The sequence below is a fragment of the Chelonia mydas genome, chromosome 4 (genome assembly GCF_015237465.2).
Source record: "Chelonia mydas isolate rCheMyd1 chromosome 4, rCheMyd1.pri.v2, whole genome shotgun sequence".
NCBI classification, from domain to species: domain Eukaryota; kingdom Metazoa; phylum Chordata; order Testudines; family Cheloniidae; genus Chelonia; species Chelonia mydas.
This window is the reverse complement of record NC_057852.1, coordinates 55,946,936-55,961,819: the sequence shown is the minus strand read 5'-3', so window position 1 is coordinate 55,961,819 and position 14,884 is coordinate 55,946,936. Positions and strand designations below refer to the sequence as shown.

Sequence of the window (14,884 nt, the reverse complement as noted above, 5' to 3'; positions counted from 1 at the left end):
TATTACCTCATTGATACAAATGATACAAATGTATTAGTTTTGAATTTAGTTCTAGGAATTTCTAATATTGTTTTTTAATTTCCCAAAATATGTGATTACCTAAATTACCTAAATTTCACACTTGTGTGCAATACTGGGGAGATGTGGTGAACATTCTTTTTTATAAATCCATAGAAGAGGAAATCAGATTATTAAAAAAAATTGTTGTAAAATTAACTAAAGACAAACTATGGTACTAAACAATTTTTAAAATAAAATAAAATGTATTGTAAAAATACCCCCTCAAAAGTAAATTAAATCAGAGGTTATTAATGAGCCATTTGAAATTTTATTTCATTATACTGTAACTGTTTGAAAATGTGATTCTATGGGGGGAGTGTGTGTGCATGATATGTAGTCACTTATAAGCCGTGTATATAATATAACTGCATTGGTTGTGATCTTGTAAACACTTATGAACATATTTCATTTTAAGTAGGTGAGTAGTCCCATTAAAGTGAGGATTTTTGCAGAAGTGGGGCCATATGTAGCTGGATTCCAATCTCACACCATTTTATACTGGTGTATATCTATTCCCTTCAGGGGAGTTCCTCCTGGTTTATTCCCGTGTGAGATCAGAATCTGGTCCATAATATGTATGCTTTCTACTAACTTTTAGGATGAGATTTTTTCAAAAATCCATAATTAGGCATGTAAATAAGTAATCTAATTATAAAAAGTCAATGGAAGCTACTGAATGGTCATCAACTTTGAAAATCAAATGACTTTGTGCCTAAGTATGGACTTTGGGCACCTAGAATTATGCTTCTGTTTTGAAAATCTTGACCTCAAAATGCCTCTAAAGTGCAAATATGAAACTGATATTGTCAAGGTTCCTCCCCCACTCTGAACTCTAGGGTACAGATGTGGGGACCTGCATGAAAACCTCCTAAGCTTACTTTTACCAGCTTAGGTTAAAACTTCCCCAAGGTACAAATTAATTTTATCTTTTGTCCTTGGAATAACCACTGCCACCACCAAACTCTAACTGGGTTTACTGGGAAACGTAGTTTGGACACGTCTTTCCCCCCAAAATCCTCCCAACCCTTGCACCCCACTTCCTGGGAAAGGTTTGGTAAAAATCCTCACCAATTTGCATAGGTGACCACAGACCCAAACCCTTGGATCTGAGAACAATGAAAAAGCATTCAGTTTTCTTACAAGAAGACTTTTAATAGAAATAGAAGTAAATAGAAATAAAGGAATCACCCCTGTAAAATCAGGATGGTAGATACCTTACAGGGTAATTAGATTCAAAACATAGAGAATCCCTCTAGGCAAAACCTTAAGTTACAAAAAAGACACACAGACAGAAATAGTCATTCTATTCAGCACGATTCTTTTCTCAGCCATTTAAAGAAATCATAATCTAACGCATACCTAGCTAGATTACTTACTAAAGTTCTAAGACTCCATTCCTGTTCTATCCCTGGCAAAAGCAGCATACCAACAGACCCACAGACCCTTTGTTTCTCTCCCTCCTCCCAGCTTTTGAAAGTATCTTGTCTCCTCATTGGTCATTTTGGTCAGGTGCCAGCGAGGTTACCTTTAGCTTCTTAACCCTTTACAGGTGAGAGGATTTTTCCTCTGGCCAGGAGGGATTTTAAAGGGGTTTACCCTTCCCTTTATATTTATGACAGATAAATAAACAGATATCTAAAGCTATGCATCAGACAGTGTGTTTTCTATATATGCATCCGATGAAGCGAGCTGTAGCTCACGAAAGCTTATGCTCAAATAAATTGGTTAGTCTCTCAGGTGCCACAAGTACTCCTTTTCTTTCTATATACAGTGATTTATTTACAGACCTACAATACTATAAGGCATATTGGTATAATGTTTGTTAAAGGTGAAGCTGGGAGATCTGGAAGAGCTGAATTAAGGGAAGAATCTGTCTCACTGTGGCTCCAATCCTGCAGTTTGAAGCACATAGGCAGATTGCTGCGTCCACATATAGCTGTGGCAAAGTGAGTGGGACTCTGTGTGGCGGAGCAGTGTGCCCACATGCTCTGCACCTTGTGGACTCAGGGCCTATGCACATTAGGTTAAATATAGCCTGCTTATGGAAGAATCCAAATTTTGAAAGATTAATTGTAATATTCTTGGGTATGCTATTTGGACGTCTAACTCCTCTAAGAGGATTGTGCATGGACTTTGGGAAGTTTTTCTCCTAAATAAACTGTTTGTGGTGAAAAGTATTGATTTGTAGGAAAGTTCTCTTAATGACGTTAGAATGATATTAAAATGTGATCTGACTGGGGGGGAGAGAGGTGTGTGTGTGTGTGTGAGACAAAGGGCATGGAGTGAGTAGGTTAGCCTGCACCCTGACCAGGAGAAGCTGATTGGGGGTAATGGACTCAATTGGACCATCTGCACAGGGCTGATAGGAGGCACAGGAGGGAAGTGCAAGAGAGGAACAGGACTAGCTGGGGCTAGTCACAGAGAAGGCTCAGAGTAGGGAGACCTCTGTTCCCCATAGGTCCTGCTGAGAGGACCTAAACCTTGGCAAGCACTGTAAATAGGGGGAAGCATGAGGGACTATGGTGATATTGGTGAAGTAAAGCTTAACTGAGAGTACACCTGGAGGACTCTGCAGTTTCTTCAGGGAAGAAGATGGGGGTGGAGCAGGGTCCCTGTTACAGGGGGAATTAACTAGTGTCTGGTATTCATATAATAGAATTTGAAAGGCTATTTTGGTGGGTCATCGTGTTCTTAGGTCATGTAGGTTGTGATACTTTTGTTGGGGAGGAAAGTTTAAAAAAGTACCCCAAACCAACTTCCTTCCTCTCTCCCATCTCCCCACACAAAAAAATTCCTGTAGATTTACATGCAGCAGGATGTGCAAAATGATACTGTACATATTCATAGCTAGTTTAATAATGTCCCAAGTCTAATTAAAACAGTGTTTTAAAGAACTAATTGTTACAGAAAACTGTTTTTTTATGTAGCTAGACTGGTAATAACTAATGATAGATGAATTCAATTTACATAAATTTCAGACCATGAGAATATTTTAGAATCATGCCACAGAGGATTGCTTTAAGTTAGGAAGTTAATATCGTTATCTCCTCCTCTCATTTTAACAGTTTGGTTTGCAATAATTGTGGAGCATAATAAGTGATTCAAGTTTCCCCCCTTGATGGGGTTTTAATAAAATCTGATATCCAACCACTCTGTATTACTAAAATGCTATCAGAGTGGTTGCTACTATAAAGCATGCAAATGTACTGCAATAGCAGTGCCATTGAGTTCAACAGCATTGCTGGCTACTGCTCCAACATCTAAAAGGAAAAGGCACTTTTTTAACTAAAGAAGTTGGTGATTTGCAGTAGAAATAGTCTAGAAGTTCAAACATCTTTCTATCTAGGTTCTTATACTGAGCCCGTCCCCATGGTAACTAAGCACCTCTGTTTCATTTCTGATGATTGTCATGTTAGAAAAGAATGAATAGTTTTTAAATGCTAAAACCGGACCACCATATGTGGTGGTCTGCTTTTCTAGTATTTTAAAACTTAACTGAATTATTCTAGGTTAACCTAAAGAATTCAGTTTAAATCTGGATGAAATAAATAATATGTGTAGTTTTGTCTGACTGGATTTGTTGCACCTAGTCAGTTATTTGCAGTTGTGCCTACTGGAATATTCCAATAAATGGCAAGGCTGTATACCCAATCTGATAACTCTGGCTGAGATTTGTTAGAAGAGTGACTGAGCAAATTTGTGTGAACGTAATTAATCTCTCTGGGTTAGCTTTTGCACCCAGCACATAAAGAAGCTTGGTAGATCTGGAACTTGTAATGTGACTGCTAATAACTGACTTGGGAGTTAATACCATGGGGAATTGTATTCTATTTTATGTTCCTGCAGTATTCTACCCTCCTGCCATACAGGTGATTATTCAGATTTGTTTATCTGGGAAGCATCATCAGAGGACAGTCACCTTCCTTCTTGGCTTTAAAATTGTTTCCAGAAACTGGGCCAGCTAGATCCTTGTGCACATGCAATTTCCTTGACTTCATTGAAGATGCACTTGTTCAGATGAGAACTGAATTTGGTTTTCTTATGTTTTTCCAGTCACAATGTAATGCCATATGTGTGAGGAAGGGAGAGATTGGTTTCATACAATTCTCTGCATTGCTAGGCTAGAAACCAGTTTGGTTAGTCACTTCCTTCTTCCTCTTCAACTCCCTTCCTCTTGAACCAATGGGCTGGAAATCTGTAGAGGGTAGTATTGTTCAGCACTTGAAGTGAGGGACTGCCTTGCGTCTCTCAATGGTGATCCTTTCCAGTCAATTTGGGATTAATTATGATAGGCTTCAAAGGACCAGTCATCTATTTTCTTGGATCAAAGAATTGTGGCTGAATCCTGTGGTCTGTGGCAGTAGGAGACATAAAATTAGGAATATACGGGAAACTGGAACCTTCAGATCCCTGAGTAAACGAGCAAAATGGCAGCCTAAAAATGAAACTCATAGTTGAAACTCCTATGACTCTGTCTTGAACTAGCCTTTACTGGACTATTTCTATATTGTAGTTTATGGGAAAATGAGGGTATGTGTCCTGGATGAAGTGTGTCAGGGTGAGGAATAGCCCCTACTTGGTGCTCCATCAGTTGAAAAATCTCCCTCACATAGATCAAGCATATGTTATGCTTATCTTTGTAGCACGTTTATGGGTACAAGGCCCAGGACTTAACCTTTTTTGTTTAAGAGGACAGAATTTGTTCTTATTGCTTGAAAACTCCATAATACCCATGTCATTTTATTTTTAGGGCAGCAACTTAGCTGGTCAAATCAAGGCCACTATTTTTATAATTATGTTTTAAATTTAGATTTTAATTGGAAGTGTATGTAAAAGTTTAGCTTCCCACAAACAGAAGAAGCTTTGTTAGTTAATAAAAATGTATGGAATTCTTATCTACTCAGTTTTAGCAGGCATAATGCTTTACACACCCTGACAGGACTTGTGCAGCAAATAAATGCATTAGTCATAGTGTCCATTTTTCTTGCAAATTTGTGACATAGATTTAATTATGGGAATGACCAGCAACTTACAAATCAAATTTTGGTAGGCTGAACCAACTTTTTTTTTTTATTTTAATAATGATGGATTTTTTTTTAGCAATGATTTCATTACTATTTAAAGAAATCCAGCAGTGTGGAACTAACCAATTGACTGAATTAGTTTACTTTATTATGTTTGAGCAGATGGTGGGTGTATTTTCTTTTCTTTTAATTTGTTTTTTACATTTTAAAATGTTGTCCGGAAAACTGAAAAATACTTGTATGTATACTTTTTTCCCCTTATTGTAACTTCATGCAGTGTAAAAAGGGGAACAAAAGTCTTCTGGGACTTGCTTTTTTGCTAGCTGCTTGCAAGAAGAACTTGCCAGGAAGCCTGTTCACTACAGGTGCTGAATTCTAGATTAAAACTTGTTAATTTCAAAGTATAGCTGCTGCAGCTGCTTTATGGTGTGCCACTGCATTCTCAGAAGTCGGCTCTTTTTTCTCTGTGAAGCAGCACAACGGTGCCACTGGACTGTGTTCTGAATTTGATTCCTGCAGCTCACAGAACCCTCAGGAAGCTCTTCCTGTTAATCAGCCACTTGGGAAGCCTTCTCAACCTCAGAAGGTGGGATTTTTTTTTCATTAGGGAGAGGAGGCCAGGTCTCTGCAGTAGAGAATCCTTGGACCACATATTATATACAAGGTACACAAGGCTTAGATGCCACGGAAGTTAAATCTGCTTGGGAGCCATTTACAGTTGTCTCACTGTAACTTTTCTATGTCCTAGGAATAGTGTTCAATCCTCCTTTATAATGATTGCTCTTGTTTGATTTTTGCTGGCTTGAGCTAGAAGCACGATATAATGTGGACATCATCCAGTGCTTTGAAATTCTCAGATTAAAAGTATTGTATATGTGCAGAGTATTAGTACTATTTTATTATGTATTTTTACTTGCAACTAACCCTGCACTTTCATTAGTGGAAGAAGGTAAAATGGGCATCAGTTATAAAACAGACATAAAAATGAAAACTGGATGCTCACATTGCTGCAATAGGCTGTGAATGGTGCTAATTCAGGTACCCCAGGGAGATGGGAGAAGGAGGAGGAGCAGCCATCACAGACTGAGGAAAAGTGGGTGGGCATCTCTGATTCCGGTTCTAGTTGCATGTTGGGGTGTTGTACTGTGCCCAACACTCTTACTGAGTAATAATGACGTATTTAGAGCTGTACAATTGTACTGCTGATCTTCCAAAAGAAAAACTAATTGAGAAAAGAGTGGTTCTGGCAACTACTGTTTTATAAGTCCAACTTCAAGTCCCTGTATTCTTTTTTTTAAGTATAGCAAATAGCAAGAGGAACATCACTAGATAAATGAAACCATTAACAATAAATCACAGAACTGGAAGGGACCTCGAGAAATCATCTAGTCCAGTCCTCTGCACTCAAGGCAGGACTAAGTATTATCAAGACCATCCCTGACAGGTGTTCGTCCAACCTGCTCTTAAAAATCCCCAATACGGAGATTCATAAATAACCTTGGTTTATTAAAAAACAAATCAACAAACGACTAACGACATCTGTGTCTGAATTTTTATTTTTTTTTTTTTTACAGCTTGACAGAATTAGTGGATCAAGAGAATTTGGGTGATGTATATTTGGGTTTTAATCAAGCATTGATAAGGTATCTTATTAAACCTTACACTCAAAATTACTTCCATTTGGCTTGGATAGGAACATTGTCACATGCAGTAAAAACAGGCTGAATGGCCATAATCGAGTTTTGGGGAAGTTTTTGGCAGCCTATTTCAGGGAGTAATATTAGGTCTAGTTGTATTCGATGTCTCTAATGATTCAGAATAGGGAGTAAAACTGCATATTAATTAAATTTGCAGGTGATGCTAAATTGGGAGGAGTTGAAAACAGCAGTGAGGCCTGAGAAATAATATAAAGAGGCCAACAGGGGGTTAGATACAAGGACCAAAACCAGCCAAGTGAGATTTAATTTGGAAAAATAGTCCTGATATATTTTTGGAGAAAAAATAAACTAAAACATATTGTGAGGGAGAAACCTGCAAAGCCAGTAATGCTGAAAGAGATTTAGCAGGCATAATGGCAGACAGCAAATTAGATGTGGATTTATAATATGACACAGCCAAAACACAAACAGTCATTTTTTTTGCTGGATATGTAGAAGCATCATATTCCATATCAGAATGGAAATAGTTCCTGTCTGTAGAGCTCTGGTGCAATAACAGCTGAAATACTGTGTTAATTTTTTAGCACCTCATTACTGGAAAGATATTGACAAATAGCTCAAAGAAGAGCAATGAAAATGGTTGGGAGGGGCTGGAAGGATCAGTTTGAGGACAGATGAAAGGTGCTATTTTTGTGTAGTTGGCTTAATGATGAGTATGTGGGAGACAAAATGGCCTGCAAATATTTGAGTGGAACAACAATGGGGAGGATTTATATAGGCTGGTTCACAGGGTTCCCTTTTAACTAGAAGTAAGGAAATGGAATTAAGAAAGGGGATATTTAGACTGAATATCAGGAAAAGCTTCCGGGTATTTCGTTGAGTTAGACTGTGCCGTAGAATAGTTTCCCATGGGAAACTGTGGAAGACTCCACACATAGGACTTTTAAAACAAGATTGAACAAAATACTAGAGAAGGACTGCAGAGACAAGCCAGTATTGTCATGGAGATGGACTACATGTCCAAAAAGATCTTTTTCTGTCTCTGACTCTGATCATCTCTGTCAATGCAATCAAGGACAGAGTAACTTCCAGGGACAATTTGTGAATCAGGCACTCTGTGGCCAAGAAGAGGATTGCTCTCTAGGCAACAATGGCTGATATAAGAAGATCTTCCCAAGAAATAAAAACCTCTCCACACCTCTTAATTTTCTGTCGCTTGTAATAATGCCATCATTCTGCCTGTCATTCCAGTCCCTTGACCTTCAGATCATCTGCCTCTTTTTCCTCTCTTGCTTCCCACATCCAGCTTGCACTCAGATGCTGCCATTATAAAACATTTCCAGGATCTGTCTATTTCTTTCTGTTCTTACAGCTAAAATTACTATTCAGTCCCACATGTTTTCCCACCTTGACTATTGTAACTTCCTCTTTCTGGTTTCCCTGCCACCCATATCTCCCCCTCCAGTCTGTGCAAAAACTTATTTTTAAAATATTTTAGAGATTCCTGCCTATTGATCTGACCACATCACAAACTTTGTCACCCTTCCACTGAATCAAGTTCAGGTTTCTTGTGTCTTCTGTCAAGGCCCTGCAGGACTCGGCCCCTCCCTGTTTTACCTTTTTTTTGCCTCTTGTCATGTCACTGCGGCCCCACTGTCACCACTCTACCAGCCTGGACTGCCTGGCATCCATACCATTCTACAAGTGTCTGGTTTTTTTTCCACTATGCCCTTCCTGAGCTGGTTCACAAGGTCACCTCTCTCTCTCTCTCTCTCTCTCTCTCTCTCTCTCTCTCTCTCTCTCTGCATTTGAGTCCTTCTTGAAGACCCACTTTTCCCATACTACTTACAAAAAACTAACTGGATAATTGTGGGTACAAAGAGAGTTTACATTTCATTTGTCATCTGAATCTTCTTTCTAACATTTTATAATAAGGCTATTTAAAAGCTTTTCTTTTAAATGTCACTTTTATGGATTTTGCCTATTTTGAATCTACTTGGAAGGTTGTTGCAGAATTTTCCACAGTCAAATGTTTATAAATAAAGTAGATCCTAGACTAGTTGTATTGTGTTTTTAGTTCTCCTCTTAACTTTTTGTACTTGTCAATGACTTCATTCATCTCTCCATTTTGTATGGCTTGAGTGGCCAGTTCCTTTGAAACAGGTTGGTTAATGGTGGTGGGGACAAGCCCATGGAGTGACCCTCTTCATGTTGTCTTTGCAGTGGAAAGCTACTCAATCATCATTTTTTAAGCCTTTCAAGATATTTCCACTTGTGTTGCCCCGTTTCTCCCATACAGTAATTAAGTGTGTTAATGGTAGTCAGGATTCTGTCCCTATGTCTTTTGGTCAGTAACCCCTTCTAGTGCTTGTTCTTGGTGTGATACAATAGCCGGATGTACCAGGCATTCTCTGCCGTTTGCTGGAGATCCCGGTGCCCTGGCCACCCCACCCAAGGAAGCCCTTTTTCTAAAAAGAAGGGCAGCGACTTTTGGACCTCTGCAGTTGCCGATTAAGACCTTCCCGGGACAGCTGCTGATGGAACCAGTGACTTGCTCCTCCCATGGCCAGAAGGACAGGGATCATGTGGCAGCCAATCAGGGACCAGCAGGCCAAATTAAAAGGACTGGCAGCTTCTACCAAATGGCACTTCCTGCATGAAGTCAGAGTGACAGGAAGGATTTTCCGTCTATCATAACCCAAGAAGCTTTGCATTTAGGTCACTGGGAGAGTTTCTCATTTACCCTGTGTAAGTGTAAGGCCCAAGTGGGTCCACCTGAGTTACACACTTGTTGGACTATTGAAAATTAGCGAAAAACCCTTTAGGTCAGTCAAACTGGTGATAGGTACTTTGGGACATTTGCCCCAGCATTTGTTTCTTGACATAGGGAATTTGATTTTTTCCCCTCCTGTTTGCTAAGCTTCACGATATCTAGTTCTCAGCGAAACCAGTAGTAGAGAATATCTGCAATACTATTGCTTGAGTTAACAAAACTAGCAGAAAAGTAGATGTTACAGGAGAAATTTCAGAGGCACACCTCTATTATCAATTAGAGCAATATCTGGCCAGATAGTCTGGGTTTACTCTTCCAATCCAGTGGCCATCCATAAATTGCAAAATAAAAACAAGTGATAGTTCAGCAAATGGAATTGAACATTTGCAGTATCTAAGGGCTTGGCTACTCTTGCAGATGTAGAGCACTGGAATTTAAACCAGCCTTCAGAGACTGCAGCAGGGAAAACGTTGCCGTGTGTTTACACTGTCATAGAATCATAGAATATCAGGGTTGGAAAGGACCTCAGGAGGTCATCTAGTCCAACCCCCTGCTCAAAGCAGGACCAATCCCCAACTAAGTCATCCCAGCCAGGGCTTTGTCAAGCCTGACTTTAAAAACTTCTAAGGAAGGAGATTCCATCGCCTCCCTAGGTAATGCATTCCAGTGTTTCACCACCCTCCTAGTGAAAAAGTTTTTCCTAATATCCAACCTAAACCTCCCCCACTGCAACTTGAGACCATTACTCCTCGTTCTGACATCTGCTACCACTGAGAACAGTCTAGATCCATCCTCTTTGGAACCCTCTTTCAGGTAGTTGAAAGCCACTATCAAATCCCCCCTCATTCTTCTCTTCCGCAGACTAAACAATCCCAGTTCCCTCAGTCTCTCCTCATAAATCATGTGTTCCAGTCCCCTAATCATTTTTATTGCCCTCCGCTGGACTCTCTCCAATTCTTCCACATCCTTCTTGTAGTGTGGGGCCCAAAACTGGACACAGTACTCCAGATGAGGCCTCACCAATGTCGAATAGAGGGGAACGATCACGTCCCTCGATCTGCTGCAAATGCCCCTACTTATACATCCCAAAATGCCTTTGGCCTTCTTGGCAACAAGGGCACACTGTTGACTCATATCCAGCTTCTCGTCCACTGTAACTCCTAGGTCTTTTTCTGCAGAACTGCTGCCTAGCCATTTGGTCCCTAGTCTGTAGTGGTGCATGGGATTCTTCCGTCCTAAGTGCAGGACTCTGCACTTGTCCTTGTTGAACCTCATCAGATTTCTTTTGGCCCAATCCTCTAATTTGTCTAGGTCCCTCTGTATCCTATCCCTACCCTCCAGCATATCTACCTCTCCTCCCAGTTTAGTGTCATCTGCAAACTTGCTGAGGGTGCAATCCACACCATCCTCCAGATCATTAATGAAGATACTGAACAAAACCGGCCCGAAGACCGACCCTTGGGGCACTCCACTTGATACCGGCTGCCAACTAGACATGGAGCCATTGATCACCACCTGTTGAGCCCGACAATCTAGCCAGCTTTCTATCCACACTGGCGTGGCCACATTAGCAGCTCTTGCAATGCCACAAAGAGCAGTGCATTGTGGTAGCTATCCTAGTGTGCAAGTGGCTGCAAGGTGCTTTTCAAATGGGGGTGGGGGTAGAGTGTGTTGTTTCACAAGGAGTGTTGTGTGTGTATGTGGGGGGAGAGACAGTGTGTTTTGGGGGGCAGAGAGCATGTCAGCATGCTGTCTTTTAAGTTCAGACAGCAGCAGACCCCTCTCCCCCCCACTTCTCTCTCTCTCACACTCACAGCAGCAGCATTCCACACTAATGGTTGCTTTGTCCCGGAGCAGATAAGCATGCTGACTGTCAGAAACTGAGCTTTGAAAGGGGATATCTGCATGCCTGCAGCTGAGTTCAAAACAATGACAAGAGCGGCCAATTGACTTCAGGGGATTATGGGACATTTCCAGAGGCCAATCACAGTGCAGTAATGCAACACGTCGTCCACACTGACACCCGGGCATTTCAGCCGGGGAACAGCAAGCTTCTCGTGGAGGTGGATTACCAGGAACGCTACAGCTGCAGAGTCCAGGCGCTCTATGTGCCTTGCCAGTGTGGACACCTCAGGAGTTAGGGCTCCCGGGGCTGATTTAAAAATGCGCTCTAACTTGCAAGTGTAGCCAAACCCTTAAAATTAAAAAGTTGTTGTATTCCTTCTGATCACATTCCAAATGATATAAGGAGAAGTGAAAAGTATGGTGGGGAAACAATAACTAAACCTCATCTAGAAGGTAGAATATTCTAGGATTAACACTCTGTGGTTTTGACCAAAATAAAGATCTGCTATGAAAAGAAAGTGTTAAAGTGAGATGCTTTGGAAAACTTGATTACAGACTTTAATGAACAATGAAGGCATGAGGTTATGTACTGATGGTAGCTATTGTCTTGAGAACATCTGGAGGGGGAGACATAGATGTGTTTAATATTATTATATTACCAAGCAATTTACTGGATTAGCATGTAAATCACATTAGTACCTACATACAGATTTGGTTTAAAATCAATTTGTGATATAAAGATTACTTTTGTCATGACTTGTAAAACCCATCAGCTTGAACCTATTTGCATTTGTCAAAAATTTCCCTTTTTACTGTGAAAGTACAACATTTTAATCAAGGGAACAATTTTTATTTAATTTCTTCAGATTTAATTTCAGGGTATTTTTGGTTTGTTTAAAGCTTGTTATTGGCTAGGTTTTGGGGAAACAATTTCACGAAGAAGGAACTTGCATATAGTTCACAACAATTTGATACATCAGGTACTCACTAAAGATCAGCTGTGGGTGTTTCTAATAATTATTCAGGAAAATATATGGACACTTTGTTTCAAACAGGATGATCATTTAATCTCACAAATTTTGATCAGGCTCATTATTAAATAAGAAAATAAGTTATTTGGCAGAATTTAAAATACATATGTAGGAACCAAAAAGAGGAGGGGATTTTACTAAGGCTTCAGTGTATAAAGGTCCATCACCAAAAAAGTCCAATGATGATTCTGCCTTTAGGAGTATCTTGGTTACAGATTTAATTAGAAAGATGTCGTTTTACTTTACTTCCAAAAGTGCCACAAGTGAAGGCTTGAATGTGTCTCTATTGTGGTGTACAGAGGCAGGGCTGATAGAGGATGGGGCAGGAGGTAGAGGATTGGGAACTACGTGTGTTCTTAAAGCTAATCATTGCTTTGGGCTAGTGTACACTGGCAATGCTAAAGAAACCACCCCGTACGAGGGGTGTAGCTCCTAGCGCTGGTGCACTGTCTACACTTGCGCTTTACAGCACTGAAACTTGCTGTGCTCGGGGGGAGTGCTCAGGGGGGTGTTTTTTCATATCCCCGAGTGAGGAAGTTCCAGCACTGTAAATTGCCAGTGTAGACAAGCCCTTTGTTGCGTGCATGCAGATGGGTGTAGGAAAAAAAAGATTCTTTCATTTTATTGGGTATTTGCACCATGTGGCTGTTTAGATGGAAGGACAAGAAAGGAGACAGAAAGGTCTGGGATAATTTTTTCTTTGTTCTGTCCTTTCTGGAACCTTCTTTAGTGCTGTAAGTAGAGGTGCATTCCATTAAGGATGTGTGTATATGTATAAAAGTTACATTGCAGCTAAGGCTGGTCAAAAAAGGATGAGTGTTTTCTGCAAAAAAAAAAAAAAATAAAATAAAATAAAATTGAGAGAAGCAATTTTTTTAACATTAATTAATTAATTATGAGTATTTTTGTTTGTTTTCATCCAAAAAATCTAAATTTTCATTTAGATTCTGTATAAAAATGTTTAGATTCAAACCAAAATTAAAACAAATCTGTATTTTAGTTTTCCCCTCTTTCTTCTCCTTTCCCTCCCCTTCTGGAAAAGGCAGGGGGGGGGGGACACAGAGAAACCCCCAACCTCACACGTTTCTATTGGAATAGAAAATATTTAAATATTTGTAGTTTTGGTTTTTGAACTACTGGGTTTAGCATTAGTGCTGTAAGGAACTGTTTCACCTCAGGGTTTTTTTGTGTGTGTTGAAAGACAGACTTGTATTTTGAGGAGTTGACTGTGCACTGATCCATAATGGAGGTTGTAGATTTGCTCGCCCATATTTTACATCTGCCACAGATGTTGGGTTCAACAGATAGTGGTGGATAAATTCAGAAATTAGAGGTTTATATAAAATGTGTACATGTATCATGGCCTGGCAGGCCTTTACAAACAATGTTGCTGTTGTAAATTATACAGTATCAGGTGCTATGCTTAAATTTCCATAATTTTAAGTTGACTCTTTAGGGGGAAAAACCAGGTATACATTAAGCCTTTTTGATTTTGCTCCAGAACTGTTAAAAGCCAGGCCTGTGTTGTCTAAATCCAGATGACTTTATTTCTTCGGTTCATTCTTATCTGGTCTGCTAATGCCTGCTCAAAAATCAGAGGTCCCTAAGGATAGAGAGAAAAAGGACACCACTGTTCTATAAACAGGCTAGTTCCAAACCTTTCACCTTGCTGTCAAGGTGACAAATGTTTGCCTTTATGGAAACACTGAAGGTTAAATCATAAGCTTCCCCAAAGTCCTTAACCAAACTGGCAGTTGAGAGAGTTGTCAGAGAACTGGCCCTTCTTTTGGAAATTCATATTACTTATTATTACTGACCTTTTAAAAAGTCAATCTTAGGAAAGCGTGATGAGCCACACAAGGAAAAGGCAATGATAGCTTTAGTGTACAAATGTTTACTAATTTTTTTGAAAGGCATGTATATGTATTGTTGCTGAGATGCTTCATTCATTATTTTTTTCCCTAAAGTTTTTTTAATGTGCCAAAACCACCTATAACTTTCAACCCCATGACACACATTTGGTAGAATGTTGTTGTGAGGGAGAAGAGTGAATGTCTTGATTAACAACTTTGAGATTATTTGGGCCCTTTCAACACGGTTGTGGGGAGGGCCTGGAGCAGGTATTTAAGTTGAAATTTATAAATTCATAAGAATATACTCATAGGGTATGTCTGCACAGCAACTAAACGCTCGTGGCTGGCCTGGGTCAAGCTGACTTGGGTTTGCAGGGCTTGGGCTGTGGTGCTGTAAAATTGCTGTGTAGATGTTCAGGCACAGGCTAGAGCTCTGGGAATCTGTGAGGGATGAAAGTCACAGAACCCAGCCTGTGCTTAAACATCTACACAGCAATTTTTAGCCCCGCAGCCCAAGCCCAGTTCAGCAGACCCCAGCCAGCCGTTGCCATTCTGAGGGTCAGTATAGATATGCCATTAGAGGTCTGTATGTTCAGCAATTTAGAGGCTTCCCCCAAAAAGTTTTCACATTTTATATGAC

General features: G+C 40.0%; 1 protein-coding gene across 2 annotated transcripts in view; it reads left to right on the top strand.

The window, feature by feature from the left end:
• SLC10A7 (solute carrier family 10 member 7) overlaps positions 1-14,884 on the top strand; it is a 189,737-nt gene that overhangs the window by 56,931 nt on the left and 117,922 nt on the right. The window lies entirely within an intron of this gene.